The 25,893-nt window shown below is 37.9% G+C and overlaps 1 long non-coding RNA gene across 1 annotated transcript; it reads left to right on the top strand.

Moving 5' to 3' along the window:
- The first annotated feature begins 99 nt into the window (after nucleotides 1-99).
- On the top strand, nucleotides 100-24,946 carry LOC118501955. The gene is made up of 3 exons (XR_004904613.1): nucleotides 100-952; nucleotides 21,152-21,823; nucleotides 24,295-24,946. It is a non-coding gene; the product is annotated as an uncharacterized LOC118501955 (long non-coding RNA).
- The last annotated feature ends 947 nt before the right edge of the window (nucleotides 24,947-25,893 follow it).

Below are 25,893 nucleotides of genomic sequence, written 5' to 3'. Positions count from 1 at the left end.
ATGTTCTTCAGTCTCAGGGAACTGAATAAGGTAATTGCAAGAAACTACCATTTTCTGGGAAGTTTTTATATACTGATGAATAAATATACTTACACTTACGAATAAATACCTCACAGCATTTTAGGTTTGTGCTCCACGTGGGAAGTTTCCAAACTGTCAGCGTCTGTCTCCCTTCAGAAGACAGCCCATTGCGCAGATGGGGCTCCAAACAATAGATGGAACTGCCATTTCATTTTTTATTATGTTTTTCCATTGCTATTTATGCCTCTTATACCCTGCTCTCTACAGTCTAAATATTTATGAATAAAGCTTGAAATAGCACTTGCTTTTCTGAGAGTTTCTTCATTAGAGTAATTTAGTTTAAACATAAAATACTCTAGTTCTTTGTCACAAGCCCCACTCTGTACTCACGCAGAAGTTTCTGTGGCCTACATTGAATGCTGTGTCCATGCATCCTCCTTAATTTCACCTTCCTCTTTCAGCTGTCATTTCAAGCTGTTGGTTCAGTGACGGTGAATCTCCAATTTACTTCCGACAATGTTTTACAGTGAAAATTGAAACCTTCCTGTGGATTAGCAGTAGGAGGTCATCATCCTTGATTTCTCTGGCCCTTCATGGAGATTACTGTACTGTTGGTGCCAGCCAGTGTTGGGCAACGTAAGAAAAAAATCTGATTTAATTATTAAAAATACCTGGATAAACACCAAGATACATGCACAGTGTTGTAATTGAATCCACTGATGTCTATAAACATGATTTTTAAAAACTTTTAAGTCTGTCCTTTTTTACTTTTGTGGGCTTTTAAAAGAATTATTATTTCTCATTGTTTTTATGAATTTGTCTTGCTGGTCCGATGCCAGACACTGGATTGTGTACTGTGGATCAGGGATGGCACTGCTGGGCTCTGACTCATTCCCTAAATTAAGAGATGGCTCTGAATGTTTTCTCAAGGGTAAGTTCTGCTTCTGCATCTGAGATACAAATTAAGAAGCAGACTTTGAAAAAGATGCTGGAGCTTGAAGGACATGTTCAAGGACGTAAGTGTAGAAAAAGCAAGCTGTTGTTGATAGACCCAAAAGGAGATGGAAATGCTGGTCTACAGGCCATATGTCCTTCATGGGAAAAAGTACAGAAAAAAACCCTCCTGGATTCAGGCAGACATCCCAGGGAAATTTTTCTGTGTTTTGTTGTTGTTGTTGTTGTTGATTTTCATTTGCTTTTGTTTTTAAAAATATACACCTAACTTTCAGCACTATAAAAGTGTTTTACAGTCTCAGTTTTAGTCATGCTAATGAAAGTGTCTTATCTAGCTTAGAGTTTTGATTTTGTTTCCTCTGCTTTTGTCTAAGAACTTAAAAGCTATTGTGTGAAAGCAGTTTTACCCGCTGTTTTTGTATTCAAGCTTCTGTGTTTTTATATTTGTGTCCTTCCTTTCTGGGACCAAGCATTCTCACAACACTCTCTCCTCCTATTTTGCCCTCTAACAGATGAATACAAGCTATGTGTTTAAAGGGGCCTGTTGGAAAAATGTAATAGCAAGTGAAGACTCAGTTTAAAGTAAAAATGGCACACTGGTCCATTTTTGTTAGATGATCTTATTTGTTTTGTTATTGTTGGCTTGTTTCCATTTCTCTGTGATATGAAAAAGGTTAATCTGCCCCTTTTAAAACTTAAAAAAATATTTTATCTGACCTACAAGGCTACCACTATTGAAATGAATTAGATACCATTTTAAAATATTTGATAGAAGGAAAAGACCTTTTCCTCAGAGGGAGGAAAACATTGGGATTATAAAAGGGATTAATAACAAGGACAGTGGCTGTGGATATGAGCCAGGCATTGATGTGACCCTCCTTGGGAGATAGATATGACCACAGCTTTCTGACACCTTTTAATAAAATAATGAAGAGGGAAGAGCTGCCTTCCAGAGTTTTTCTACTGTGGGGCTGAAGTCCAGAAAAGATAGAGCCAGTGATTACTTTCAGAATGAGGTTGCTAAGAAAAGGTTAAGAATAAGCTAAAAGTTACTTCTCTCTGAGTCTTGAGAGAAAAATTAAAAATAAATTAGACACAGGTTGGTGACAAGTGACAGTTTGTAAAAGCTGCTTAATTATAACTGTATGAGTTCTAAGACTGATTTTCAAGGTACTTCTCATCCTTCTAAGGTTTTTCACCACTTGAAATGCTCTTCCCCCTTGTACTATATTTCGTCGGTATTTCAAAAGTAAGAGCAGGCAGAAGAGTGTGTGACTTGGTCTCAACCCCTGCAGGCCTGTCTGTTCCAGGTTTCCAGAAGAATGCTTCTGTCTTTGACTGGAAGTAAATGAAGTTCTTTATAGGATCCCTAGCCTTTCCTTTGTTATAATGTGACTAATAAAAGACAGGAACCACAGTGGCCGTACATGAGTGTGGTGAGCACAATCTTAGTCATTGTTGAGGTCCTCTGTGGGGCACAGAAAGGACAGTGGTTCCCTGGTTCATAGATTCGGGTACTTCCAGGGTCCTCTCTCTGTGATGGTTCCCAGTGCCCCTCTGCCCAGGTCACCCTTTCCCAACACAAACTACGCGGCGACCGATTGGATAAAGTAATTCCCAGAGATGAGTGAAGCTCATCATTTATTTATCAGTTAAACCCAAATAAGTAGTGGTTCTTAACTCTTCTGAGTCATGGCCATTTTTTGAAGGATCTAATGGAAATTATAGTTTGTTTTTTTCTTTCAGAAAAATACACATAACACACATAGAACATATTATACTGAATTGCAAGTATATGCATGAGATTCCTAGGAAACTACACGCCAGATATTTCAGAGGCCTAGAGAACTTGTGTCTAGAAAAGACAATTTGGAGAAGTTTCTCTCATGAGAACTTGAGGGCTGATGTTCACCCATAAAGCAGTGCTGGCTGTTCACCGTTAGCACCTGTTTGGACTCTTGGGTATCTGCTCTGATAGGACAGTGCCTGCGCTTTCCTATTGTGAGGGGTGTTAATTTAGTCCTTTATCCAGGAAATGTCTTTCCAGAACATGGTTGGAGACAAAGGCCAAGGATAAGAGAACATGATGGGCACCATGGAGGATGGAGAGCAAATTAGAGAGTATGTCATTGGTCTCAGCCTTCTGAGCTGTGACCCACTCTCAGAAAGAATGTGCATTCAGGTTCCCAGGTATGCTATGTTGATTGCAAAATGACCCCAGTTCCCCACTCCACCCCATCCCCTTTCGTATTCATATTCTTTGCAATGTGATTTTGCAGCCTTTCCATTCATGAAGTGGGATCTATTTCTACGCTCCTTAATGTGGCCTAACTCTGTAATTTGCTCTAGCCAAATGAATATGGCAGAAGTGACAATGTGCCAGTTTTTGAGGCTGAGCCTCAAGATATCTCCCCACCTCCACCTTCTCTTTCTGTCACTGTTGCTTTTTCTCTCTTCTGTCCCTTCCAAAAAAATATCCTCAGACTAACCTGCTGAAGGATGAGACCTGGTTAGATATTCCAGAATATTCATCTGAAATCAGAGCAGCTACCTAGTTGACCTGAAGTTAGCAATGTTGAATGAATGAGTTTTGCTGAATCTTGTTTAGTTTCCTAGTATGACCCAGGCAACCTATAGACACAGAAACAAAAATAAATTGTGACAGGCCTCTACCTTTACTGGTTGGTTGGTATGCAGCATTATTACAGAATTAGGTAACTCATACACCCAGGCTAGTGGGATATGGATCCTAAAAGGGACTCATCTTCCTGATAAATCTTGATGTCAGAATGAAGTGTTAGGAAAAATAAGGAACTATCTCCCATAGAAATGTAACCCAGGCTTGGCAAGCTCCAGCAGAACATTCATTCAAAATTATTATTCCAGGAATCTCATTAGGCCTTTGGAGTGGAATAGGAAGCATAGCTCTAAAGGAGGTTTTCTTCTGGTGGACCTGAACTTGAATTTACTTCAGACCTGTAGCCCCAGTTTATTGAAACCAACCGGCCCAGTTCACACATTTGGGTATCCTCTATTCCCAACTAGAACTGTACTTAACTGGCACTTCTCGAATAATTCTATTGGCAGTAGTTCTGAGTAGGAACATAGTTTTAGGAGTATAACCTCTTCAGAATCTTTCTTCTTAACCCGAAAGTGAACTCCAGCAAGAAAAAACATAAAAGGAAACAAAGAGCTGCCAACTATTTGATAGTCTGACAAGATTGTGGCTGTATTTTTTTTCTGGGATATGATTTATTTAAAAGTTGCTAGTCCTTATCTTCTTCCAGGTTTTAGGCACTTTGGTGGTGTGACTCATATGAAGTCAAATGTTGTTGCTTCCAAAACACAAGATTCTTGGGTGGAAGATACGGAAGTACTGAGCGCCAGGTTTTCTGATCTTCGCTCCAGCGCTCTGTCTCCGTTACATGATTGAGGAGCAGTCTTCGACCTCTTTGATCTGATTTCCTCACTGGAGACATTTTGCTGATGATGATCGGACTGCCTCATACAAAGAGTCATGGAAGAAACAATGCTGTTGAAAATCTTGAAAGTTCTGTTTCACTCTAAACCATAATGTTAACTTCCCTTAAATTAGCTTGAAAATTATTTTTTTCCATCTGTAGAAGCAAATTGCTCAAGACAGCTGGATTGACTGTCCAGCTTTCACTTTAAGTAGGGGTGTTAAACACAACCACACACACACACACACACACACACAGCCCTGCGTACCACCAAGCGCAGCCACATTGATTGTAAAATGACATGTATTTATTTATGAATGTGAGAATGCAAGAAGAAACATCAGGCTTTGAGTGTCGTGGTGTCCTCAGCATATGATGAAACCACTGGGAGCAGATGCCTACTGAAGCTGCCTCTCACAGCCTCTGCTAACCGTACACAAAAAACAGGCTACCTCGGTCTCTCACTGCGGTGAGCTCCTAAAATATAAAACAAAGTTCATTGATAAGCTTTAAAATGGGGTAGACAGGCAGTGAGTATGTTAAGATATTGCTTTGTCTCTGACTATAAATGGCTAATGTGAAAGCAGGAAAAATAACAAATGTAGTTTACTACATGTATCAGATTGTATTCTCCAAAAAGATAGAACTAATCAGAGATGTATTACAGGAATTGCTTCACGTGGTTAAGAAGGCCAACAAGGCCTAAGATCTGCCTTCCGCAAGGTGGAGAACAGGAAAGTCAATGCAATTTCCAAAAAGTCTGGAAGTGGAGTGCAAGTCCAAAAGCTTGAGAGTTGGAGGACCAAGTTCCAAGGCAAGGAAGATAGAAGACAACTAATTTGCCTTTCCTCTGCCTTTTTCTTCTATTTAAAGCCCTCAATGGACTGGATGATGTCCATCCAGGTTGTTGAGAGTGATCTTTACTCACTCTACTATCCAAATGCTACTCTCTTCTGGAGTCACCCTCATAGACATTCCCAGAAACAATGTTTTACCAGCTCTTCAGGTGGGCTTTAGCTTAGTCAGATTGACACTTAAAATTGACCGTCACCCTATGTTTTTTGTCTTGGTTCTGGAAAATGGAAAGCTGCTCCTGGCCCATATTTCTCATCTGCCTTATGGATTGCGCAGGGCATTATTATTTTTTGCTATGGTCATTTTTGAGCTAAATACCTATGCACTGCTAGAAATATGTCATGCTTTTTGGTCCTTATATGGTAAGTTTTCATTTTTGACTTGAATTAAAGTTAAAGAATATTACTTAAGTCCCTCCCCCACACCATTTGGTAGTTTACACCAGTAAAGAATGAAGAAAATAAAGAAAATGCAAAAGAGAATGCAAAGTCCTTACTTAATCTAGATAAACTTGGTATTATGGCAAATGCCATTTTCATATGAACTTTCTTACTGAACAATCAATAATTTACCAGATGTTATTGACATGTAAGCTTGATTTCATTTAAACTACAAACTTGGTTTCTGGGCACTGGGTTCTTTAACACTGGGATTCACACTGTTTTTCTGTCCACAAATTAGCTGATCTGTGCATCATATCATCACATATATGGAACCCATGGTTAACTATCAGAATTGATATTGATTGTCTCTCAAATAAAGGATGGATTTAAGTGTTCTGAAAATATTAACAATAAATAATGCTTTGGCTTGAGAAAGAAATAAAATTCTCCAAATTTAGAGTGGTTATTTTGTATAGATCAAACTAGGCAGTGGGAAAAACTATAGCACAGATGGCAGTAATACCTTGTTCAGCATTATTACCAAAACTAACAACTACTGGTGAGACTGTGGAGAAATCGAAAGCTTTGCACACTGCTGGTGGGAATGGAAATGGTGTAGCCACTGTTGAAAACAGTATGGAGGTTTCTCAAATCTAGTCAGGCCCCCCTATGATTAAGCAATTTTAATTCTGGGTATTTATCCAAAAGAATTGAAATCAGGATCTTGACGAGATATATTCATTCCCACATTTCTTGCAGTACTATTCACAATAGCCAAGATGTGCATTTGCAAAGTCACTAGTATGTCAGGCAAATTCTTGAAATCATCCGTGCTAAGTAAAGAAACAAGGAAAGGAAGTTTGTGTTCCTCAGATTATTTCGACCAATTTTTACTAGTGTAAACATTTTGGAATTTCTCCAATATAAATATGTATTAAACAGAAGTAAAATAGCAAACTAGTTTGACTGGGATTTAACCAACTTCAACTTCAATGCATCTTTTTCAATTGTGTTCTTTTGTAGTGTTCTTTCTAGTAAGCTGGAAGTTTGGTTGCATTATACAGAGGTCCCTCAGTAAGAAAAAACTAGAAACTATTGAAGTGCTATGTACCAAAAAGCCAGTCTTCAAATAGCATAATTTTGCAAATTAAAAGTTAGTGTCCTAAATTGTATTCACCATAGCCCAGCCACTCTGACTTTCTGAAGCACACCAAGCTTGTTCTCAATTTTAAGATGATACACACACGGTGTCTCCTTTTGGAAATGCTCCATTTATAGATTTTCACGAGGCTGCCTTTTCTTAACAGTCAGACCCCAACCCTCCCCTTCCCCAACCGCCATAGGTAAAGTGATCACCGATCCTGACCCCTCCTTCCTATTCTTCCTTTCTTACATTAATTGGAGGTAAGCCAGGTACTTTAAAAAAAATCCAAAGTTTTTTGTGGCCTACTCCTTTGCTAGAATTCTGCAGATGACAACCCCAGCTTTTTTTCTTGTATTCCTGTATTTGGACTTGTCTTGATTTGTAAAATTTCCCTTGGTTTTGTAAATTGAGCTCTTGAACTTTGTCTGGATCATAAAATTTGGACAATTGTCTTGAATTCTGACCTCCTTTGTTTATAAAGATTGCATGTGTTTGTTAACTTTTCTACTTCTGAATTTTAGCTCACATAGAGTGAATGCTTGTTCACATGTGGACCATCTGGCTGTCTGGGTAAGTAGGAAAGGAGATCGGTTCATAAGAGGGTGAAGGAATGGGTTTGAAGGGGTTGGAGGGTAACCCTAGATAACCAAGACCAATCAACCGTTGCAAGATCACTGATGTCATAATGTAGTGATCAAGAAGCCATATGCAACTGTCCTTACCCTATCTACTAGTGCTGTTTGTATTCCGGTGGAAAGCAAAAAATATATAAACCTGCTGCCTCTGAAAAGTGAGAGTTTTTCAAGAATTGTTGAAGAGTGAAGGGAGAGACATAAAATTTTAAATTTTCCTAAAGGTAATTTGTGATATTCTCAAAACCTCCTCTGTTGTGCAGAAAACAAATTATAGTTTAATTCTTCTGCTTCTTAGAGTTTAGATCCTTACAAACTTGAGCCTCCATTTTCTCTGATCCTTGTTCTTAAACAAGTTCTCAAACTTAATTTCCTCTGGTTGAGTTCTCATGACATAGCTCCTACATATCTTTCTTCTGAAAAAATCAGACATCCATCCCTCTCTTTCCTTTCTCATTGCCACGATGTCTATTTAGTGCTAAAATGTCAAGGTTATATTGGCCCTTGTAGTATTAGGCCCCGGATGTTGGTAGCCTTTCTCCTTTCTCTTTTTTGAAGGTGTCCCTCTCTCACAGGGTCACTAAGGAATGACACAGAGCCAGTCAATTTATGTGCATGACTATTTTTACCTCAGAGGGAGGGATGCTAAGGATACAATTTATACACAAGTGATAAATGATAGGCACACAGCCTTTGGTTCCTCCCTTTGCTTAAAAGCTTTACATGTGTAAAAAAAATCTCTTCCAGGCTTGTTCTCCTTGTCCCTCTAATCACTGATTCCTCAATTTCATTTTGTTGTTAGTTCACTTGTACTTTTCACCCTCTACTACAAGACTCAGTTTTTCTATTTGTTTCCTTTAAATGCCTGGAATAACCGAGTTCTATGAAAAGCTTTGAAACCCAGGGCAACCCCTTGACTTCAGAGTGAACCTGCTTTCCACAGCCACCTAAATAGTCTCTGAGGGTAGGTAGAGTGCCTGTGATCTATCTATTGGAAAGTTATTAGTAGTATTCCCTCACTTTTAAGAATATAACATTCTCATCGGTCTTCTTTTGAAAGTTATGTACTTCTCATGTCAGTTATCACATTCTGAAAATCTGCCACCTCATATTTTATAGCCATTTTTTTTGTTTGTTTTGACCTCCCCCACAAAGCTAGTTATCTCCTTGGGGCAGCAGTTTTGTTTTATTTTTGTATTTCCAATTCACAGACAGGGACAAAGTGAATGCATACACTTCTAAAAGCTCTCAGTTACTTATATGTCAGCATCTGTACCGTCCAGCTTTAGCATCTTCTTCCCGCATCACCTGAGGTTGCTTTTCAGCCTCCTTTTTCTGGAAAGCACTTACATCCATATCAAAGGATATGCATGCATATTAATAGGCAATAGCTTATGTTTCCTCTGGTTTGATATGACCCACTTGTGCCAACACACCTCTACTTCATTCGTAATTTAAATCATTTGGATCCTGCCAGAAGGAATACCCTCCTGTTCCTTTTCTTTCTTGTACGGCACCTCGACTTGAATGCACACACAGTTCCAAAGTCAAAAATAGTAAAACAGGCTAGGAAAAAAAATAATGAAAACAGCATAAGGAATGAATCTCTTCAAGAGTCTAAAGAACTGGAGCAATTTCTTAGGACACTCATAACATTAGCCCCAGAATGTTCATACAAAAATCCTTATCCTCTGGGAATTAAAAATCAGCAGTTGAATTCATTATATGCCTAAGGTCTGTGTCTTATCACATGAGACAATTCACAAGAAGAGGAATTTAAAAGAATAAAATTGACTAAGCCAAAAGCAAGTTTCCCAGATGTCAGCATTTTACCCCATTCGGTTTATGCCCTGCTTAGGTGCTCCTTGCTTTGTATCTGCTTTATCTCCGCACTCTTCCCTTCTTCAGATACCAAGACAAAAACTCGACATAGTTGTTAAAGCAACTTTTATCTTGACAGCTTTAGTATTTCATAATTATGCCTTTGTTTCCATGGAAAAATGTCCTCCCACGCTCTTAACTGAAGATGACTTTCTCATTAAGCCAAAGCTTTTGCCTCTTTTTACATAACAAATGTATACACAACCCACCTGCTTCTGGGTTACATTCCATCTGTTCTTCAAGACAAATCCTATTGCATATAAAAGCAATGGTTTTCTTTTTATGGACATTATGTCTTCATGTAAATGGAATCCGTAATCAACTTGGGTTGTCTTTTTAGACAAAAGGCATGTCTCAGGAACTTCATGACAATTGATTTACAGAATATCCTGGTTATGAAAGGCTTATTATTTTCTTTGTTTTATAAGGATGGGTAAAGGGCAATTTAGATTTTATAATATAAAATTGCTTGGACTGTAAGTACGACTAAAAAGGAAGTCTTTTTCTTAATCACAATCCAAGTGGAGTTGAAAATCATACAACCCTTAGGGTATCAGAACAATAGGGACATTGGGATCATGTGCTGTGTTCTTAGTTTGAATGCTGTGAGAGTCCAAGAAAAAAGCTGTGTGCACTCTTCCCAGTGATTGCTCATGCATTCAAAAGTTTTCACACGGTGCTGGTGTCACTTCGTTCCTCTGAGGACACAAATCACAACCCAGGTAAAGAACATCTGATTTAGTCCAACTCTTTTCATTTTTGATTAACAAAGAAACTGAAGCTCATAGAAGCTGGTTTCTTTAAGATTCTAATTATTTAGGCCTATAGATCATGTTATTTATTAGCAGAACAATTATTTCCTATAATAGATTATATTTTGTTACTTGAAAGTATGTTTTGATATTATATCTGCTTCTTTTATAGATGACTATATTTATAATTACCTTCCATTCAACCCATTTTATAGTTAAAGAAACCAAGTGCCCAGAGTTAACTGGTCTTCTAGGGAGACCAGTTACATAGGGAGAAATATTTAGAACATTTTCAAATGAAGTCTCTTTTACTACCTTGCCCTCTAAGTTTCAGTGATCTTAGAACTGAAGCAGGTGTTTATAATAAAATGATAATGATGATAATAACAAAGATAATACAATTATTTTATTTAAAAAAGAATTTAAAGAGACAACAAAGCCTTTAGATTGATTTTTAAAGGGCAGCATTGGTTTTACTTTTCCCTGATATTACCTAGTCTACTTTTTACTACTGTATCACATGAAATATTAAAGGAAAAAGCATGTGAGGAAATACTCCAAGAAAAATGAGGTGAAAATTAGAATTTCACAGCTTTTTTCTGTTCCCTTACATACATAGTCTAATCCCTGTCTTTCTAACATGAGGTGGTGCAGTGATTTAGGGCAACGTTAATCATCTTAATGTTCTCACTCAGTTCTGGGAGAAAACAAAATAGCTGAATTTATGCTAAAAATAGACCTTAGAAATTTGTCGGATTGTGGGACATTTGAGTTTAAACAACTGTTCTCCCTCTTGGAAAGCTAACCCTGCCTGGCTTTTGACTTTCCCAGGAGATTGTTCTAATAGATTTTTTAAAGCTGTGTGTTGGATAACTGTTTCCACAACTAGCACAAACTGGCTTTCTAAAAAATAAAAAAGATGAAAATGAAAGTTCTATCCAATTAAAATAGAGCTAAAAGTCTGCTCTTCCAAAGCCTGTGCCATTTAACACAGACACATCAATTTACTCCACAACTGAAGGAGCTGGGTGATAAATCAAAAGTTTAATGAAGAATTAGTAAAGCAGGTAATTTACCTTTTATGAATTGGTGCATGTAAAATATTAACATCCCTGAAGGAGCAGATGCCTTCACATTGACCCTACGGACTTGCAACCACATGGAAGGTGAGTCAGCAGGAAACAGCCCAATGTCACGCCTGTGTTTGGCTATCTGTACCATAAAGTTGGCAATGGGAAAGACTAGCACCATAAGATAGGGGATCTGGATGTAGAATGCTGTTTATTTCCTGATCTGGTAGGCCTTCTTTTCACTTAAATATGTTATTGCTTTTCGAACCATGTGCTTTGAACTTTCTGATTGTTAGGTAATCTAGCTATTTATTCTATTCAAACCCAAAGCAAGGAAAATGCCTTTGTAAACTGATATTTAAACTTTAGGGTTTAGATTGCAGTAAAATAGCTGTTGGTGTTACCACGAGTAATGTTACACTATTTGAACAGCCCACTGCTTGAAATCTCCGGTGCAAAAAGACCAAGCACTCAACAAAGACAGACACACGGACACCAGTTCAAACACCAGAGTGGGTGAAGACATGATGTAGGCAGTGTTTCCCAGCCACTTACATTAAAATTGCCTTGGTTTTCATGTTAATTCTTGAACTTTCTCCAAAATCCAAAGAGTCAGAATATATGAAAACAGGTAGCAAGAATACGTAATTTCAACAAACATGCCATGGGAATCTTGTATACGAAAAAGTGAAGAATACCACGTGAGGATAAAGAGGCAGAAGGGCAAATAGGAGAGAGTCCACTACTGTGGACACGCTCTCACCACCTGCACTGAGACAGCTGTTGTATATTATAAATGAAATCTTTAAAATAACTGCTGTATTGAAACATAAATTTTCATTCTATGAAGTTCATTCTATGAGATAGATGATATGCTAGGTTATAAAATAATTTATAGTTCATTTCTAATAAATGAACTCTTTTTTTATTTATTTTATTTTTAGAGAGGGAAGGGAGGGAGAGAGAGAGAGAGAGAAACATCAATGTGCAGTTGCTGGGGGCCATGGCCTGCAACCCAGGCATGTGCCCTGACTGGGAATCAAACCTGTGACACTTTGGTTCGCAGCCTGCGCTCAATCTGCTGAGCTACACCAGCCAGGGCTCTAATAAATGAACTCTTAAGAGCATGTTCTAAAAGGGAAGATGCCTACTTTCTAACACAGAGCCCACTACACATTTATATTAATAAATATAGTAGAAAATGTGGTTAGAAAATGATCAGTTGATGCAAATACTAGTGGGTGGAAGGTGGATGAGGAAAAGGGGATATTTACACATCTTCAAATTATCAGCCCCCAATTACTTACTAATTGCAAAGGGAAACTATTAAATTTGAAGTGGATGTTCGCAAATACCACATTAGCCAAGTCACCCAAGTTAACATGTTCAGTTAAAGGGGCAAAAGAACACTGTGTTCCTCTTGCCATGATGCATAAAGAAGGACACAGCAAGAAGAAAGACTGGTCATGCCATGGGTTGGTGAGCATGTGCAGCAAATAGAATGCTTCACTGTTGGTGTGAAAGGAAACTGTTACCATTACTTTTGAAAATTGTACGACATTCTTGGCTAAAGCTGAACATATGAATATTTACATTATAGCAATTTCACCAAAAGATATGTACAAAGTAGATTTTTTTCATAATAGCCTTAAACTGGAAACCCAACTGTCCAAGAAGACAAAAAGAAATTTAGACAAAATTAAACTGTTATTCCACAAAGCAGTTATCTACTATTATATGAAATAGCATAGATGAATCTCACTAACATAATGGTAAAAGATAAAAAACACAAAACTGTATTTGATATGATTCTACTTATATAAACTCTAAAAATCAGAAAAACCTAGCTGGAATATTAGAAATCAAAATAACATCTAATTTGGGGAGGAGAAAGTTTTCTTGAAGGTTCTGCTAATATTCCTGTTTTATATCTAGGTGGTGATTACAAGGATGTGATCTCTTTATGATAATTCATTGAGCTATTCACAGAATATGTGTATACTTCTCTGTTGAATGTTACAACATATAATAAACAATAAGTAAAATCCACATTAAAAATTCTATCAAAAAACAAAAAAAAAACCCAAACCCCTGAATAATATAGAGATAAACATTGTTAATGATTGTCATAATCTAACATTGTAAAATAACATTCATCATTTTTCTCAAAACAACTGTAAATTCATTACCCCCTGAAAGTATTTTCCCAGAAATTCATTCAAGACCAATGCTAGGAGAAAAAGACTAATACCATAAAAATGCCAGAAGAAAATAAAGAAGAATATATTTATGACATTAGAGTTGGAAACTAGCTCAGGACAAAAAGAGAACACCCAGTAGAAAAATGAGTGCATGTTTGAGTAGCCAGCAAGTGTATGGAACGATGAGTGCTAACACTAGTAATCGAAATGGTGAAATGATTCCTTTCGATGCATCAAGTGAGACAGAGGTAGAAAGTAAAATCTGTCAAGCACAGAAGAGAATGTGAGTCCTCCTCATGTCTGGTGAGAAGGCAGACTGGCTTCAAACAGCCTGGAACTCAATCCGGCCTTTCCTAGAGGAAAAAATGAGGTCTACCCAGTGACAGATTCACTCAGAAAGCATTTCCATGCATCTGTTCAGTTTTTGTCTATGTCCTAAGACATTCATTCAGTGCATTTGCAATAGAATGGGAGTGGTGATGAGCTATGACAAGCAAAATAAGAGAGAGAGGCCTTAGAAAGACGAATGTCACCAGGGCACCAGATTCAAAGTAGTACAATTAACTCCACTTTCTGTACCTCAGGTGCAGCTGAGAAAGGGGAAAATATATATGAGAAAAAGAATCTTGCTTATGAGTTTTCTTATTCAACACATCTTCTTACAGTAACAATTTATGTTTAGAGGTAAATCAAAGTAATAACAATGTTGTTTAATTGTTCTACTTCTGTGTTTCTCCAAGGGGGAGGAACTAGTTCATATCTGTGTGAATGGGTAATTTTCCCTGTACACCTAAAGCTGCAAAAAAATTGCACAGTGGTATAGCACTTTTGGTCTGGCCCTGGACTTCCTTCTGCCAGCTGGCATAGTGGCCCGATGGCCATGTGGGAGGGCAGCAGCGTTTGGATTTCTGGAGCTGTGGTGAATTAGGCAAATTGCCCTCTTCCTCAATTTAATAGCTATGAAATAAGCACAATGATAGTATCCACTTTACACAATCGAAAGAAAATTAAATAATTTATGCACAGGACTTGGCACGTGGTAGCCTCACAATAAGTATCAGTTACTATTCTAGATTCTGTTGTGAATGTCTTCATTTCTTGGGTTCTTCTCAGTGTTCTACCTGTGCCTTAGACTGATTGATTTATTGGTGCTTTTGTGAATCGTGCAGACCTCCAAGCTTTTCCTCCTACCTGGACCTGTCTTTCCTGACACTCGCAATGATTTTTTTTTCATTCTCTTTCTCATAGTTCTCAAAGTTTATTTCTTCCAGGTGAAATTTTTGAAAACAAAATTTTAAAAAGCTTTGTAATATTTGGTCAATTTTTAGAAAAAATCATTTTCTGATCATAGTACATTTTTATTTGTTCTGAAAGAATACAGAAGTGGTTGAGAAAATGCAGCTTCAACTAGGAAATGCAATAATTCCAGAAGATATGCTTTATTAAAGAAAGTTCCAAAAATATTATTTAATCTGGAAAGTATCCACCTAAAACAACACATCAGATTCTGGAATTTTGTACAGCCACTTAATATTTCAAAAATAAAGTAGGAATAAAATAAAACTTATGTATGAGCTAAATCAAAGAGAACTAATTCCATTAAGTGCTGTCCTTTATGGGGGAGGGGGTACTTGATAGATGTTCAAGGATGACAGATAGCACTATTTTTCAGAAACAAGAAGAGTGAAACATTTTTAGAAGAATGGAATAGGGTAAGGGATAAGTGTGTGTGTTTAAATTTTTTATATTAAGAATCAAAAGATGAGTAAGCATGCAAAGGAATGCTCACAAGCTGCTGAACCAGACGACGCAGAGGTGGCTAGCCCTCACTACTCTTTCTGCGGATAATGTCGCCATGACCCTGAACTCCTTTGATGCCATTGAAATCTTTCTGTTTGCAATGTGTTGTTTGTGCTGGCTTTGTATTGTGTTGATTCATGGACAAACACCACTGCAAATACCTGTTCTGGGACAGGGTTTGTACTGAATGGGCCGTACTGTGTGTTTATGTGTACTCATTTCCCCGAAAACACTGTCTAGTTAAAGTGTCTGCTGGGGAATTAATTATGTGCCACATTTTCAAAATAAGCTAGCGTTTTGTTCTGAAACACTGCAAGTACTATCAGTTGTGTTGGGGCATTTAAACAGGGGATACATATTCCCTTTAAAAATGGGAAAGATAAAGCTGCACTTAGATACTCTGCAGCCAGTTCTCTTCGGTGATGTTGGTTACAGACTCGGTTCCCATTTCTTAGAAACTGTAGCATCCTACGTAACTCCAACTTTTATATTGATTCGTTCTGATTATGTGAATCTCTTGCAACATATTCAAGCCCCAAATTATTCTCTGTTCAGTAGACTCCTTCCAGTCCAGCCTGTGCTCAGTATATTATTATCCCATGTGTATTCTAGAGACTGCTCATTTTTCTCTACACAGCAGTAGTAACATGTGTCTCCTGTTCCTTCTGCCCAATGTGCTCACTTCCACCCATCCATCAATATGTTGTAACTGGGATTTGTGCCCTCTACAGAATGGGGCCTAAAGTGTTTGTTGAATGGACACATAAAGGGCCTCAAGTTTTATGTTTTTATAATAGTCCATTTTTTTCCCAAATAAATTTATGAGTAGGATAATGGAGACAGTCCTACCCAGGAAATACTGCTGAAGTCTATTTACATATCTTCCACAGTTCCATTCCCAGATAATGGATAGCCTCTTATTTATGACTATTCCTAGAAAATTGAAAAAAAAAATGAAACCGTTCACACTCAGGCTGTTCGTATCTGTGAGAATATGCAGAGTTCTCCCAGTTCTCAGCTGGCTCATCGCCGCTTCGTGTCTGAGCTCTGGGAAGAAGCGTCCAAGCTTGGTTTACGTTAGTGAACACAGTTGCTTCCTGAGTGCTTCCCCTCCATCAGCGTTCCTCAACAGGAAAGGCAGCAATCAGCTCTTTTACTGCTAGGGCCGCTAGCCATCTCAGTGGCACAAGTTCGCTGTACGGGGTTTATGACTGCGTAACGATAATAAAAAGAACAAAACAAAATGCCCAAGGACACAGCCGTCCAGCCAGCGTCAGTGTTACTATGATTCCGAGAACAGAAGCCGTGGTGCTGCCGTGACCGTAAACACGTCTCCTTTTTATAGGCAGATGTTTCACTTAAATAAACATAATCAGGACTTGGGAAGATTCACCTTGGCAGCAGCGAACGCGGATGAGTGCTCACTAATCTGCCTGTGTCCCAGTTGTTCCTCCAGCTGCTCCGGGAAATGCATTTATGAGGGTGTGGGAGACACAGGCAGCTGAGAGCGTGATGAGCCACGCATTGCTTTCCATTCAGTCACAGCTCCGTACACGGGGAACGTTTGCGCTCTTTGTAGTTCTTTCATCGACTGTGAACGTGCATAAAGACCTCTTCATTTCTCAGCAGCCTATAATCACTCCCTGAAATGCTGGTACTAAGAGGAAGCCAATAACACTTGCATACTTCAGTCACCATTAACTTTGAGTTCCCTGTGTATACATGATGACTTTGAGGTGATATTGTGTCAGTTATCGAATGCGAACACAGGGAAATTTGCAAGAAAGAGAAATTCACTGATACCCTTTAAGTAAAGGAGGATTTGCACAAAGGGTTAGTAGGTTGTGGGGTGGGGCTGGAGGAATCTTCCAGAGCCCAATGGAAGGTTATGGAGATAATTTGTGAAGTGCAAGAGCACCCCCACACTCTGTCTTTCATCCCTACTCAACCCCCTTTTCTCTGTGGCCCGCCCACCTTTGTTCTTTCACCAGGATGGTCCCAAATGACCTCCCTTACTCCTAACTCTCTATACTGTTCAGTTTCCAAAAATGCCACCAACTAATACAAAGCTTCTGTGCATCTTAGTCCCGCTTGTGAGTTCCCTAGGTAACTGGTAGCCTTCCCCTATTCATTTTTTGTTGTTGTTCTGCCTTATCAAGTTTAATCTTATGAGTATAAAATAAGGGTTTATAACTCCTCTAGAAAAATGTTTCCCTTGATTAAACTCTGTTCTCTCCTCGAAATCACCTACAGTAATCGGCTCAGGCTATGCAACAGTGATTCATCTGCTTCTCACAGAGACAAGGACAGATGTACCATACATTTTTTATTAATTCACAGAGATCCAGAGTATTCAACTGTGAAGGTCTAAATGAAAAAGGTCATCTGTCAATCCCACAGCCATAGACCATAAAGGAAACAAAAATACATCGTGTTTACAGAAACAGGAAGTATAAACACATTGTGCTTCCTCGAGTGTTTATTAGTTCACAATTCATACTGACAGTTGACAAATAGGAAGAAAGCCTAGACGTTAATCTCATGTATACAATGTGTGTTTTGCTTGTCATTGTATCTAATACAGTACCTAACATCTGGGAGTTACTTAATATTTGTCAAATAAACATAGGTGGGTAGTTCAGGAATGTCATAAGAACAGCACAGACTGCATAAGACCACCACAAACTTCCTATGGAAATCCCCTTGCATTATCAAATAAGTATCAAGACACAGTGTCGTATCAACAGGGGACTGGGGTTCCAAGCAGGATCCAAGAGTTAGCAGAACCTGTGTCAGGGACGGAAGTGCTGGGATGTGGACACTCATTCATGGAACCTAAATAGTGGATGTGGACTCCGGAATAGATCTACAGAAGATGTCCACTAGCGGTTCACATTCATAGGAGCTGGAGAAGGCACAGTAAAAAACAAACAAAGAAAAAACTGCTCTACTGACATTCCACCATAGTCACTGCCCAGAAATCCATCGTTACCTATTCATACCCGGCAGGCACAGAGTATCCCCAAACAAGACACTTGAAGCCAGTTCTTTCATTCTGAGACGATGAGTGTAAGAAACTACCTCCAGAGGTCGGCATTTGTGAGCCAAATGAGAAATGACATCAGCAAATAACTTCGTTACAGTGAATGGAAGGCAGATGTGAAGAGTGGGATGAGGCACAGATCTTCCGGAACCAAGTCTGAAGTAAAAACACTTTGCTTGAAGAGCTTTAGAAATAAATGCAGTTTATTAATCCTGAAGACGGAACTCAGCAGTGTCAGGCTAACTGAAAATCAAACAGCAACGGAGAGATAATGTGATAATAGCAGAAAGCTGGGGCAGTCTATCCAGAGAGAGACACGGAGCCGTGATATTAGATCTTTTGAATGATACTTTTATGGAATATAGTATACAATGAATACAAATGTTTGTATTCATAGGAATCAGTATTAATAGGAGTAACATCTTAGCACTGAATATTTTACAAAGATGTATTTCTACTGTTGTGTTGCCAGACCTACTACCTAAAATCATTTGTCACCCATGCTTGTTATCCTGCTTTGCTGAATTATAATGCTCAGGAGGATGTGCAAAATCTGTTTGTGTGTGCCTATTTCCTCAGCTTTTTCATTGATCAAAATGGGGTAAATCACCCCAGTTCTGGTTGAAGAGACAGTGGGCAGTGGGCTGCATTGCAAAGACCGGCAGGCAAGGGGGCTGGCTTGGCATCCTCAGCAACTCCCTAACTCTCTGAGGTTCAGTTTACTGGTATGAAAAATACTAGTTTTAGTCTAGATGATCCCTAAATAGCTAAATTTCTAGTTTTTGAGATCTAGAATTCCACAATGTTAATAGGACATGGAACTTCATTGATGGCCAGTTTTAAGTACAAATCAGGTCATTGATGGTCAGCATTTTGTTGAATCACTAGATGGATTTCCAGTGAAGACCATGAAGATTTAGCTTTGCATCTCCTTCCTTTCATGGACCCCACTGAGGTTTAGGAGTTGCCGGAAGGTGTAGCATATTGTAGGTAGGAGGGGGAAGCCGGGGAATATAATTAAGAAAATATTTTTGGTAAACTGACTAAAAACATTTTAGAAAAAAGTATGAATCTTTAAGACTCCAAGCATTGGTTGGTTTTTCCTTTGACATTCTAAATTAATACTTATATTCAGATCTTATTTTGTATTTGTATTTTTTAAAAGAGAACCACATCTCCCAGCTGGATAAACTTCAGGGCCCACAAAACCTGAATGGGGTCCTGTGAACAAGCTTTTCTAAGTTGTTGGCCTTGATTTGCTCTTTATGTCTGAGTCATTGAGAGTTTTCTCATCTCCTGCTCCTGTTAATGTTTCCTAAGCCTTTCCCGGTTTCCACTTTACCTTTCACTGAGGTCTGAAAATCCAGGGCTGTCTAACCTTATGCGGGAGTAAGTCACCTGAAGGACCAAAGGCCTTGACTGATGTCCGATGGTTCTCAAAACCTGTGCGTCTGGACCCTGTTCTTGGTGTTGCCCTACACTCTCTCTAAGCTTGAGAGCTGGTCTTCCCATAAAATGGAGAACTTATTTTGTGTTCTGCACCTCCCAGAATAATTAGTTGAATATTTGCCGCTTTCCAGAGGACCTGTGTTTGCTTTCCCACGTGCCGAGTTGATGGTTGGACAACTCGGTTTGACAACTCAGTTTGACAGCTCTTTCCTTCACACGAGGCCTCCGCCCACTTCTCTACCACGGCTCGTCATTGTCTCACAGCTGCACTGACTTGTCATTCCTGGCATATAACTGCCACAATTCTGACAGCGCAGCAGCCTCTTCTTCTTCCAGCCCCTCTTCCCGTGTGTTTCAGTAACTGACTCCATCAATCTAATTTTTCAAAAGTGAGTATGACACTAAATAGATCTAGTTGACAGTCATTTCAGGAGCAAAATGAACAAAAATTGATTGGAATGTGTGGTACTTACTGACATTCTTACTTATGAAGTACATTTCTCCCAATACTTAAAAATCTAAAAATTGCAACATATTCTTTACTTTTCCTTTTTATACCCTTTTGCTATAATGTCTATTATTAAAGAATTGTGTTCTTTGTTCCATTTTTAAGAGGATATTTAACCTGAAAAGCAAACCTTTTTCTTTGTTATTTTGCCAAATGATTTCTTTCAGGTCAATGTTCTAAACAGTCAATTTTCAGTTTGATGTTCAGATTGTAAAAGAACTCAGATTGGGAAAAGATTTATTTTACTCTGTAGAACAATATTATGCTAAACATTTTTATTTTATGTAAATTAAAAGATAAAGCCCATAAGCTTGTTAGAGAAGTCAGGGGAACACTTTTGAATTCCACTTCAAACTGAATAGTTCTATTTTTATGACTTTAGATATAAAACTTGTCATTTCAAAGCACTGTATTCCTTGGTGCTTAGGTTAAGATTTGTATGATATTCAGGAAAAGAGAAACAAAGATTGTTTTGGAAAACCAGTGTCCCTTGAAATGGCCCAGAAATTGCACCGCCAACTCCTTCTACACATCCCTGCCACTCTGTTAGGTGGAGCGGTTTGAAGTTTCCTGGGTTTATGGAACAAAAGACACCAACGTCCTCTGAGGAACATTTAAGCCTGATTCCTAAACACACCCAGGTAAACCTACTAAGTGGGATCTGAGATTACTGGTACCATTGTTTTAACGATTTATCTTCTGGAGCAGACAGATCAAATAGTAAGATTTTTAAATGAACCTTCTTGTTTTCCTTTGTGTTTAAATTATATTTTTTAAAAAGTCATGTATCTAATCTGTATCCCACCCACATCTTTAGGACAATCTTAGGTCTTGCTCAAGTAGTACTACAGAATACCAACATAGTTGTTAAATACAGTCAATATTTTTACTTATAAAATAATTGCAAAAATGTTACCAATTGTACATTTCTTCTCCCTGTTCCATGAAGCAGGGCTGGCCTTGTGAATTATTATTATTATTTATTATTTTTCTATAGAATATGACAGAGATGGCATTATGCCAGTTAAGAGCCTAGTGCTCAAGATGCCTCCTGCATTTGTTTATGCTGGGTCTCTCTGGGTGCTGCTGAGAAGAGCCCTCATCCATGGAGATGATCCATTTCAGCTTGGGCCATCTCAAACCCACCAGCTGACCACAAACGGACACATGAGCAAGGCCTCTGAGATCAGCCAAATACAGCCCAGACCAGCAGAACTGCCCAGCAACTTAAATAATTATGAGACACATAAATGTTTTTTGTTTTAAGTCACTACATTATAAAGCTGCAGCTAAATGAAACTTTCCTGTCAGATCTATCATGACTATGTGTCCAGTACTGTGTGCTAGTCGACAGGATACAAAGACAAACCATAACCCCAGATTGGTTCCCTGATCTCAGTTCACAGTGTAACTGGTGTGTAGACACCTACACACAGAAGCGTCTGTGCTACACATATGCTCAGATAGTCTAATCCAAGGTGGTGAGGCAGATTCCTAAAATGAGTAAGTGTTTGCCTAGTAGATACAAGGAAAGCATTGTTCTGGAGAGAGAGAGAGAGATAGAGACACAAACGACAAAGTGAAGGTGGGACTGGAAGATAGTTCTGTGTGGCTGGACATAGGCAGAGAAGAAAAGTGGGAATTCAATGAGAAGGACTGGAGAGTGCAGGTACCAAATCACCGAAAACCTACGCACCTTACTCAGGAGTTATTCCTCAGGGGAGTTATTTTTAAGTCATTTTCTGTAGCACCCCTGGGGTCTGTAGAGATGTGTCAGTGGAATGCAGATGTTAAAGGAGTCTGAGCTGGTAGACACTGTGGACTGTAAGCAACAAACACTTCCCACTTAAAGTCACCTTTCCTTATTTCATAATGGTGGTGAAATGATGTGGGAAGGTTGGTAGCGAAGGAAGAAAGATGCTTTACCTTCTCCCTAGAGTTATCTACTTGGCACCTCTCTGTCTTCAAACTTCTCTATAAGCTTCTCCCAGTTTTGCTTCCTCTGACCACTGAAACTCCTGGTGACCACTTCTGACTGGGTCCTGATTCCTTGGATCTACCAGTGGATTGGTGGATGCCCGTTGGGCTTCACTTCCCTTCTTGCCATCTCCCCTTCTACTTTGTGCATCAGTCACATGGTGGAGTAAAGGGGTTGTGGAGGTGGAGCCCTACAGTTTGCCTGGAGTACTGGAGTCCGTCTGATCTCTCTTGGACTCTGTTTAGCCGGAGTAGCAATATCCCCTAACACAGAGGGCATTGAGTAGAACCTCACAAGGATTTTTTCTCAGAAGTGGGGCAACATTAGTTTAGTGATTGTTTAAAGCAAAAATAATAACAACACCTTGTGGGGTTCAGTATAACATGCAGAAGTAAAACGCATGGCAATGGAAGCTGAAGTCTCAGAGGAAATAAATGGAAGCGTGCAGACCCAGGCTTTCTTTATTAGTAATGAAGTGGATACTGCTCCATGAACTAAGGCGGAAGACATGCCCTACCAGAAGTAAAATGTATGACCAAGCTAAAAAATCTTTAAAAGTAGTGTACCAATGATAAATTATTATTGCACAAATTAAACAAGGTTAGAAAACTTATAAATTGATCTAAGTACCTATAAGAATTTAGTATTTGATAAAAAGTTCATTCTAAATCAGGGTGAGAGAATGAATTACCCAATAAATATGTTAAAAATTGATAATATTTTTGAAATAAAATAATATTTCTCCTATTTTTCTAAAGTTATTTTATTCCAGATAAGGATTAAAGACTAAATGTAAAAAAAAATTGAATCATGTATAGAGGAAAGGAAAATGTGGCTGAAAGTTTACATAATTATATTTTGGGCACTATCTCACTGAAGCATCACACTAAAGAAAAAAATAAGAAAAAAATTTCTAAATGTAAATTTAAAAATAAACAAACTTGAAAGACAAATTTTAAACTGGAAATTTTGAGTCATGAATATTTGACAATGAAATCTTTACTATGTTGATTCCATAGAAAATAATAATAAAGAGAAATATACCAATGGAAAAATAGGCAAATAATACAGATAATTCATATACATGCATGCACACATATACATTCATATACACACATATAAAACAGAAGAAATGCTTAACAAAAATCTCACCAGTGTGTTTATCAAAATACATCTTAAAAGTAAAATGTGTTTTATAAATAAATAATGAATGATGTAACAATATACTTAAAATGTATTAATAAATGACAAAAATCATGTTACAAGACAATATTGTAATACTATTCTGTCTTGTTAACAAATATATGTCATATAAGTTGAAGAAAAAAACAAAACATAGAGTGACATTTTCAGAGTGATTTGTGAGCAGTAGAATTATGGATGATATTTTTCTTTTTTCTTATTATTTATCTACTTTATAAAGTTGCCTCATTAATACAATTTTATTTTCTGTTTCCAAAAATTCAAAAATATATACTTTTTTTCTGATTAGACCAGGACAGAGCCTTTGGGGTTTTGGTAGCAAACAGAATTTGCTATAATTTCCATGGTTGAAGTGTTTGCATTTTCAACCTGATAGGTCAAACAGATGTCACTACTTAAAAATTCCTCTTCATGATACGAAGCAGATTGGTTTCAACATAACTACTTCCCCAGAGCAGTTTTCCCTTAAGAAAACTCTGACCACAGCCACCTACACTACTGTGTTTCTCCTTGAAAAAAATATTAACCTCATTTGGACATTTTAAAAATTTCTCAATACTTTATTACCAACACATTGCATAAAAGTTCAGTAAGATATGAAAATAAAAGGACAACAATGTAATTGATAAGGCATTTAATATAAAACATGGGCTCCCTGAATGTTTAAGGTAATATTCTTTGTTGACTTGAGATTGCTTCTAAGGTTTTCATGAGATTGACATCATGATTCTTTTTTGGTTATTAGAATTTAAAAGAAGAGTTCTTTAGATTCTCTCCACCACCCTTTTTTAATGGCATACCCACTCCAGGAAATTCAGATGGACATGAAGACTCAAACTATAGACCTGCACTTCTACTTCTTAGGGCGACAAGGCAGTGGGGCAAAAAGTGTGTCTTTGTGTTTCTTTCAGGCAACTTACCATACACCAGCTCAACGACTTTCTTCTAGCCCCTAGTAGATGGGCAGCTTCCGCAGCTGCTCCAAGATGAATTTCATCTCCAAATGTTTAGAAATGCTGTGAAGCAATGAAGACTCCATCTGGGACAACATAAATGAACCTGGAGAACATTACGTGATGTGAAATAAACCAGACACAGAAAGACAAATACTTCAGAATCTCACTTACACATGGAATTTTAAAAACTTAAACTTGCAGAACAAGTGTAGAATGGTGGCTGCCAGAGGCTGGGGTTTGGGCACATGGGGAGGTGCGGGTCACGAGGTACAGCATTATTCAGTTTTAAGATGACTGAGTTCTGGCCAGTGTATAGTATGGTGACCGTCGTAAACAGCAGTGCATTGTGTGCTGGAAATGTGCAATTTGAATAGATGGTGAGTGTTCTCGCCGCTCACAAACACACACACACAAAAGGCAACTACGGGAGGTATTGTGTTAAATAACTTATTGTGGCAGTCATTTCACAATGTGTATGTATATTAAATCATCTCCTATGTGGTTCACAAAAATCACAATGTATAACTTGAATCATCATTTTCAACTGGTGTGCCACCGAATTTTTAAAATGTGTAATACTTGACTATTTAGTGAGGGCGCTGACCTCTTTTCTCTTAGATTGTCAAATAAAGAAAAATGACAACAACCAATACAACAGTAATTGTCTGGTGTGAATGAATCAAAATCATACTTATTTTTGGTCAGATTAGCAAAAAATATATTTTGGTGTGCCATAGAATTTTAGTAATTAGTTTATGTGTATCATGGAATAAAATAGATTGAAAATTGCTGACCTAAATAAATTAAATTTATTTTTTGTCAATCATGCCTCAACAAGGCTGGAAAGGAATAATAATGAAAAATAAATGAAGGAACAAGGATTTCACCAAGCATAGCAATCCCCTGAAGGGAGGGGGTGGTATTGTAGTGACCAGAAGGGCGCAGAGTGCAAGGGCAGCATCTGGAATTCTGGTAGTTTTGTTTCTTTATCTGAATGTCAGATACATAGGTGTTTTCAACTTGTAACAATTCATACACTTATAATATGTTTCCTAGTTTCATACAATAATAGTCACACTGATATTTCTCAGATACTATGAAAAGTATTTGTTCTGTTTACAGCTCAGAGTTTTGTTTGTTTGTTTGCTTGTTTTAAGGATAACTTTTGTTAAAACCAACGAGGGGAAATACATTCATTTCACATGCCAAATTTACTCCAATTTCATCATTGCAAAACCAAAGCGTTTTAGGGTATATTAATGACAACTTTATTAGATACAAGCTTTGTATATTTGGGAAACAATTCCAAATATTTTACAAACATGAAGAGAATGCCTATCTGTACCTAGATCATGCTGGCTATTAATTGGAATAGATTTCAACAAATCATATTTAAACATCTCTGAAGTTGGTATGGATCATCTACCTAGTTTTGCCATACTCTTGAATCGACTTTTCTTCTCCAGAATGAAATTACTAAATACGAATAAAATAATTATATCATGAAACGTTGAAATGACAGAAGCTATTAGCAAACTATCTGCCGAATGGTTTTAAATGTGCTAAATGACTATGCCCCAACTGCTTTTGACAAGGCTGGAA

Source organism: Phyllostomus discolor, chromosome 8 (assembly GCF_004126475.2).
Source record: "Phyllostomus discolor isolate MPI-MPIP mPhyDis1 chromosome 8, mPhyDis1.pri.v3, whole genome shotgun sequence".
In the NCBI taxonomy this organism is placed as follows: domain Eukaryota; kingdom Metazoa; phylum Chordata; class Mammalia; order Chiroptera; family Phyllostomidae; genus Phyllostomus; species Phyllostomus discolor.
The sequence above is the reverse complement of the archived record's forward strand: the minus strand, read 5'-3'. Positions and strand labels throughout refer to the sequence as shown.